Source organism: Myotis brandtii, unplaced genomic scaffold, assembly GCF_000412655.1.
Source record: "Myotis brandtii unplaced genomic scaffold, ASM41265v1 scaffold1074, whole genome shotgun sequence".
NCBI lineage: Eukaryota > Metazoa > Chordata > Mammalia > Chiroptera > Vespertilionidae > Myotis > Myotis brandtii.
This window is the reverse complement of record NW_005353653.1, coordinates 601,255-608,761: the sequence shown is the minus strand read 5'-3', so window position 1 is coordinate 608,761 and position 7,507 is coordinate 601,255. Positions and strand designations below refer to the sequence as shown.

Genomic DNA, 7,507 nt, shown 5'->3' with positions numbered 1-7,507 from the left:
CCCTAGCTCCTGTCTGGGGAACACTCCCAATCAGTTTAGTGCTTCCCGATTCAAATCAAGTTTTGCTCAAATAGATTCAACATTTTTTTTATATATATTTTATTGATTTTTTACAGAGAAGAAGGGAGAGGGATAGAGAGCCAGAAACATCAGTGAGAGAGATCGATCAGCTGCCTCCTGCACGCCCCCCAGTGGGGATGTGCCCGCAACCAAGGTACATGCCCTTGACCGGAATCGAACCTGGGACCCCTGAGTCCGCAGGCCAACGCTCTATCCACTGAGCCAAACCGGTTCGGCTAGATTCAACATTTATAATATGCCCCAGTTTATCTTAAAAAAGAAAGAAAGAAAGGATGCTCCATGGGTTTATGGTGGTGAAACAGGGAAAACTTTCCACAGAAACGCCTTGGGAGTGCGTTAGGTGGGTCAGGGGTGCGGAGCAGGCCCTGGAGGGGGAAGGCTGAATCGCTGTGCCCCAAGGAGGAGGGAGTAAGCTTACATGTCCCAGGAGAAGGAGATAAGGCTTCAAGGTAGAGGGTGGAGACGAGGTAGAGCGTGGGAGCAAGCAGGGAGGGCGGTGGCCCAGGAAGCAGGAAGGCAAAGGGCACGGTGTGGGGAGAACAGAACCCTGAACAGAGCGCTGTTCAGCTCCTGCCAGAGCCTGGAGCAGGGTGGCCGACCCAGGCTGCGCAGCAAGGCAGCCTGCACCCGCTTCTGAAAGGGCAAGGGCTACGCCCTCCATCTTGCCCCGGATCCTCCATTTTTGGGCAGCAGCCATTAGCCATGTGCTCAGCAAGGAGCTTCTTCCCGGAAGCCCAAGCCTCTGCTAGCCACACCTAGGATTTCTTTAAACTAACCAATGATAATCAAGGGAAGTGCGCGCCATAGACACAACCACATCCTGTGTAACAAGACACCGACTTGCGCCTGGCCAATCGGCAGGGCCCACAGTCCTCTCTCCTCCCCTTACTCCAACCCCCCTATAAAACCCCTCTCCCCACAGAGCTCTCTCTCTCTCTGCCTCCTGCCGCTGCGTCGGCGAGTGTGGTGGACAAGGAGCTCGAGCTAGCTCGAATAAAGACTCTTTTGCTTTTGCATCAGACTCGGCTGGCTCCCTGGTGGTCTTTTGGGGATCCTGAAATCTGGGCATAACACTTCCTCCATCAGCACTTCCCGGGGCCACAGCCTGCTCCCGCAGCCACCTCCCCCGCTGCCTGCACAGCACCTGGAGGCACCTGGGGACTGGGCTAGGCTCTCAGCCGGCTCCCTCATGGTCTGCCATTTCTCAGTCCATCACACAAACTGTCCTTTGTGCCATCAGCTGGACTCACTCACACCTGTTCAGACGATCATTCCACCAGACTCACAACAACAAGTGCCTCTAATGAGGTCGTGATGAAGGAATAAATGTTCTCAGAGCACTTAAACAAATTATATCAGATCCTTCCCACCAAACAGGTTACTGAGCCAGCGATTAGGGTTTGGACCTACCAACAGACCTACTCAGAGGCAGGTCAGCTCGCATGGCGCTGGAAGCAGGGCGGCACGAGCCTTCCTGCAGCCTGAGCTGGCCCGGACACCTTCTCCCTCTCAGTGGCTATGTACACAGTAACTTAAATACTAATTTGGCAGGGAGTTTTGTGTATAAATTTTCTTTGCATTCATGTGTAAATGAACCCCCACAAAAGAGCAAATTTAGACTTTTTTTTTAATCCTCACCCGAGGATATTTTCCCGTGGATTTTAGAGAGAGTGGAAGGGAGAGGGAAAGAGAGAGAGAAACACCCATGTGAGAGAAACACATTGATTGGTTGCCTCTTGCACACGCCCGACCAGCGGCCTGAGCCAGGGAGGAGCCTACAACCGAGGTGGGTGCCCTTGACCACACTCAAACCTGGCACCCTTGGGTCCACAGGCCAACGCTCTATCCACTGAGCAAAACCGGCCAGGGTAAGGCTAGTCTTAATTCGAAAAGGCCTCTATTCTGAGATAATGATGCCACGGAATACTGCACAGTCTTCCAAGCATGGTGCCTGCCCACCCCTCAGCCCCTCTCCCCCGGTCTGCCTTACCACCTGCCCACCAAAGTCAGGTTCAAACCTCCACCCTCTGCCACCTCCTGCTTTAATCTTTCCAAGAACATTTAATCACGTAAACAAGACAAGAGGCTGATTTGGCTCAACCTGCACCGGGAGCTGTATGGAGAGGCGGGAGGCATTGCTTGACTCTCAGGAGCCAACTGGCAGAGGCTGCAGCCTAGAGGTGCCCCTGACCAGCTTACACACCTGCTCAGAGCCTGACCTCCCTCACCTGTGACCAACGCCCACCTCTGCAGGTCAAAGCACTAAATGAGATTATGCATGTCAAGGGTTTAGACCAAACCTTGGCAGTAAAACATGTTCATGAAATGATACCTATTGTTATTGTGGAAAGCTCAGGTCAGAGATATTGTTGTTAAATCGTTTTGACCATTGAACAACTTTCAGGTTTTTACTCAGGTTTGTATATGCCCTTTGACCTCATGACCACGTGACATCTATATATATAAAAAGCCAGCTACCGGAATGACCAGAATGACCAGAATACCAGGCCCCTCGCCCAGGCTGGCCTCGCCACCCAGGGAGCAGTTAGGGGCGCCCGTAGGCAACGCTAGGGTGCGAGTTTGACGGGGGAAAGTCGGATAAATAGGGGGGAAGGTCTTAAGGGTCTGCGGGGTTGGGGTGGTCGGCCCGAGTAGGTGTGGGGTGAGCTGGGGAAGGAAGAGGAAGACCCGATTGGAAACGGCTCAGCACAGTACCTTTCTCATTGCGACCAGGACGGCGCCAGCCGGGGACTGAACGGGCGGTTGTCTCATGAGTGCGCTTGGGGCCGACATGTTCACGGCAGCGGCTGTGCTCCCAACACTTCACTGATTCCAAATAGCAAACAGCTATCAATGCCAAAGAACAGAAAAATCCTCCAACTAGAGGCCCTGGACTTGCAACGGGACTGAAGGAAACACACTTATGGAGGAGCTAGAGAGACCAGAAGTGTGCGGCCAGAGGACTGTGGGATTGTGGGGGAGCCTGGGCGCCCAGAGCTAGACCATGAGCCTGTTACTGCGCATGTGCATAGTCAGCCCTCTAGTCCTCAGTCCTACAGTATTTGGACGTGACTTCTGGCGGGAAATTATTTCGATTGAGGTTTGCTGCTGCCTTGCGGGGAGGAAGATCAGAATTAAAGGTTTGGTTTGTTACCTTGGTTTGAAGCTGGGACAGGAGCTGCGAGTAGGACCAGCTCTACGAGGAGCACACGCACCTCCCAGGAGCCGCAGATGAAGCCACCACAATGGAAGGCTTCAATGAAACCATCCAGATCTTGGGAGAGCAGGGCCAGACTCCAGAGAAGCGCAGCAAGGGGTACCTGGAGCGCTTGGCCTGAGGGCAATGAAAAGAGATGCAGAGGGTCCTGCTGAGCTCAGAACGGCGCAAGTCTCGCATCGCCAGGACCCATGAGAGCTGCACGAAGCGGGAACAGGAGCTGCGGACACGGGCCTCGGACAACCGGGAGATGGATCAGCGCATGAGCAGCCTGAAGCCAGACCTCGTGCAACAGCGCAGATCCGAGACCAGGGATCAGCGCATGAGCAGCCTGAAGCCAGACCTCATGCAACAGCGCAGATCCGAGACCGGTACCTGGTATGGCTCAGGAAGGCGCCCGGCAGAAGAAAATCAACGAGTGCTTGGGAATCACAAGGAGCCTGAAGCCCAGTCTGCACTGATGGAGGATGAGAGTGCCCTCCCCCACCGTGAGGAGCGAACCTGGTGTGTGGGCAAGATCCACCGCACGCAGGACGAGGAAATGCTGGACGGCAGGCGGGATGGTACCTTCCTCAGCCCTGAGAGCAGCCAGCGGGCTGCTGTGCCTGCTCGGTGTGGGTGGACAGCGATACCAAGCGCTGTGTCATCTACCGCCCGGCGGCTGGCTTGGGTTTTGCGGAGCCCGACAACCTGCTCGGGTTTCTGCAGGAGCTGGTGCAGCATGACCAGCACACCTCCCTCCTGCAACACAAGGACGCACTTACCGTCACACTGCACATCCCGTGCAAGCCCCGGGCCGGCCCCCCACCCCTACCCCCCACAGCCCGCTGACTCATACAGCACAGGACTCCATCTTTCTGTCCACCTGTCTCTCTTCTTTGTGAATCTTTCTCTGTCTCAATCTCTCTCTTGTTTTCTGAGTCTCTCTCTTCCTGTCACTCTTTCTATCCCCATCTCTGTCTTCTCTGTCTTTCTTATTCTCTGTACCTCTAAGTCTCTGTTAGAGGAGCATACCTCCTCCCCATGCCCCCGTCCCTATGGGCACTGCCCTTCCCCAGCTCTGGCTGCCCCCACCAGTTCCTGCAGTACCCCAAGCTCCCCCTGCCTGTACCTGCTCAGATGTTTACAAAGGCCCCTGGGTGCTCAGCCCCAGCCTGGTGCCCTGATTTTTAAGGCATAGACCTGGGGTCAGGGCAGGAAGAAGGCAGGAAGGAATTTCGCTTGGCCACTTCCAAGAACCTCCACTGTGACATTTGGGGCCACCCCACAGACCCAACCTCCCCTCCCAACCCTGAGGTGAAACCCGCACCGGTTACCCCCACATGGAGCTGCTGCCCAGAAGCCCTCTGCCCCCAAAAGCAAAATGATTGAAAATAACCTCAAGAGCTGGGCCCTGCCTGACCCCAGGCTTCCCAGGAACCGAGGCTGCAGCAGGGACTGCTGGGCCAGCCGAGAGGCATTGCTGCCCACGGCACCTCCGCTCGACGCAATTCCAAGGCTTCTCCTTGATCGTGTTGAGTTCTGATTTTGTTTCCTTGACTATAAACCCATTTTCTCCTCTTTGGGGGCAAGAACCCCAGTTTTCTATGCTGCAATGGATCCCCCTCCTGCCTTCCCAGCTAGGCTGGCAGGTGGGTTTTGTATGATATGTTGATACTGATGTGGATATAAGACATTGAACTCAACAAGAAAAAAAGAGGAAAATGGGATAGTGATGAATAAGAAACTTTGGAGACAGTGAAGGGCAGTTTGTCCAGACTGTTGAGAGCTCAGAATTAGAGTTTAATTGGGATAGAACTCCTGCTAATAGTACCTGATGCCTGAAATCTGAGCACTCTGCTTTTAGGTTTTCCAGTTCAAGGGTTTGGAGACTGCCTATTAAAACACTCCTGTTTGGAAGGTGTTTGTAGAGAAGCTCGTAAGTATTAAGTGTTTGCTGTGTTTACCATGCTTAGCTCTCTGTAAGGAATATGGAATAATGTTAAATGCCTCATGTTCTCAAGAAGCTTGACTTTTAAAATAAAAAATAAAGAAGAAATATAAATATTAAAAATGAAAAAAGAAGAAGCTTGAGTTTTAGGGGCAATCAGGCAGGCAGGCAAGCAGTTAGAGCCAGCTGTCCCGGATTGCAAGAGGGATGTCCAACTGCCGGTTTAGGCCTGATCCCTGTGATGGGATTGGGCCTAAACTGGCAGTCAGACATCCCCCAAAAGGTCCCGGATTTCGAGAGGGTGCAGGCGGGGCTGAGGGAATTTCGTGCACTGGGCCTCAAATCTGGTTCTGTCACTCACACAAATGTGTCTTAGAAAAAGGCAGCAGGGCAGTCACACAGGGACCCTTCGGATGCTGGTCACACTCAGAGCATGAGGCCCACAGGGACCCTTCAGACGCTGGTCACACCCAAGTGTGAACCCCGACAGGGACCCTTAGAGGCTGACTGTATACTAGTAACCCCCACATTAACTAAAGTTACTTTATGCACAAGTACCTGACATTGTTTATATTAAAGTATTTAAAAGTAAATTACAGATAATATAGTAATTACGAATAAGGAAAAACTTCCATCATCAATGGAACAGGAGAGCTATGTAAACTATTCTAATTTATCATAAACTAGAGGCCCGGTGCACAAAATTCATGCAGGGGGGGGGGCAGTGTCCCTCAGCCCAGCCTGCACCCTCTCCAATCTGGGACCACTGGGGGGATGTCCGACTGCCACTTTAGGCCCAATCCCACCACAGGGATCAGGCCTAAACCGGCAGTCGGACATCCCTCTCATCCAGGACTGCTGGTTCCCAACCGCTCGCCTGCCTGCCTGCCTGATTGCGCCTAACTGCTTCTGCCTGCCAGCCTGATCACCCCCTAACCACTCCCCTGCCAGCCTGATCGATGCCTAACTGCTCACCTACTGGCCTGGTCGTCCCCAACTGCCCTCCCCTGCCGGCCTGGTCCCCTCCAACTGCCCTCCCCTGCTGGCCCGGTTGTCCCCAATTGCCCTCCCCTGCAGGCCTGGTCCCCCCCAACTGCCCTCCCCTGCTGGCCATCTTGTGGTGGCCATCTTGTGACCACATGGGGGTGGCCATCTTTGACCACATGGGTATGGCCATCTTTGACCACATGGTGGTGGCCATCTTGTGCAAGGGCATGATGGTCAATTTGCATATTACCTCTTTATTATATAGTATATTCTACTAGTATATTCTTGGCCTTCATCTCAATTCTGGCACAGAAACCCTTGGAATTTCCTAAGTGGTAGGGGCAATGAAGATGTCTTTTATTCTTCAAAATATGCCCCTTTCAACCTGAGTGGAATTTATGTGGATGAGGTAACATTTGAAAAGCCCCTAAATAGAACTCCAGGTGTGCCCCAGCTCTACTCTACATCATATACAAAAGTTAATTTGAGATAAACCATAAACCTAAATGTAAATCTAAGCTGTAAACCTTCTAGAAGAAAATATAGGAGGATCTCTTTGCAGATTGGAGTGGTCAGAGATTTCTTAGGTAAGACACACATAAACACACAAGTAACAATAAAATAAAAAAATAGATTCAATGTATTTTATTAAAATTAAAAATTATGATTATCAAAGGATATTGTTAATAGAATGAATAAGCAAACCACAGACTGAGAGAAATATACAGAAGTGGGGAAAATCAGGTTTATGGTTGTCATGCAAATAAATAATATATTCTGTGTTTTGCATACTCAAAATTGTAAACCTACTTTTGCCTACCCTGTGTATCTCTGACAAAGGACTCATAAACAGAATACAGAAAGAACGTCTACAATTCAATAATAAAAAGACAATATTTTAATTTTTATTTATTTAAAAAATATATTATTATTGATCTCAGAGAGGAAGGGAGAAAGATAGAAACATTAATGATGAGAGAGAATCATTGATTGGCTGAATGCTGCACACTCCTACTGGGGATAGAGCTCGCAACCTGGACATGTGCTCTGACGGAATTGAACCATGACCTCCTAGTTCATAGGTGGATGCTCAACTACTGAGCCACACCAGCCAGGCAAAAAGACAATATTTTAAATAGGCAAAACACTGGACAAACACTTCACTTACTTGGCCAATCTACACTAATAAAAGACAAACATGCAAATTGACCGCACCTTCGCTATGCCTTAAGCCACGCCCACCAGCCAATCAGAGTGACTATATGCAAATTAACCCAACCAAGATGGCGGCC

The 7,507-nt window shown here is 51.2% G+C and overlaps 1 long non-coding RNA gene across 1 annotated transcript in view; it reads right to left on the bottom strand.

The window, feature by feature from the left end:
• Positions 1 to 3,104: 3,104 nt before the first annotated feature.
• Positions 3,105 to 7,507, bottom strand: part of LOC106726550 — a 5,695-nt gene continuing 1,292 nt past the window's right edge. Inside the window, exons 2-3 of the long non-coding RNA XR_001362616.1 lie at positions 6,067 to 6,072; positions 3,105 to 3,189 (exon numbers count right to left, since the gene is read on the bottom strand). This is a non-coding gene — a long non-coding RNA (uncharacterized LOC106726550). The remainder of the gene's footprint in view (positions 3,190 to 6,066; positions 6,073 to 7,507) is intronic.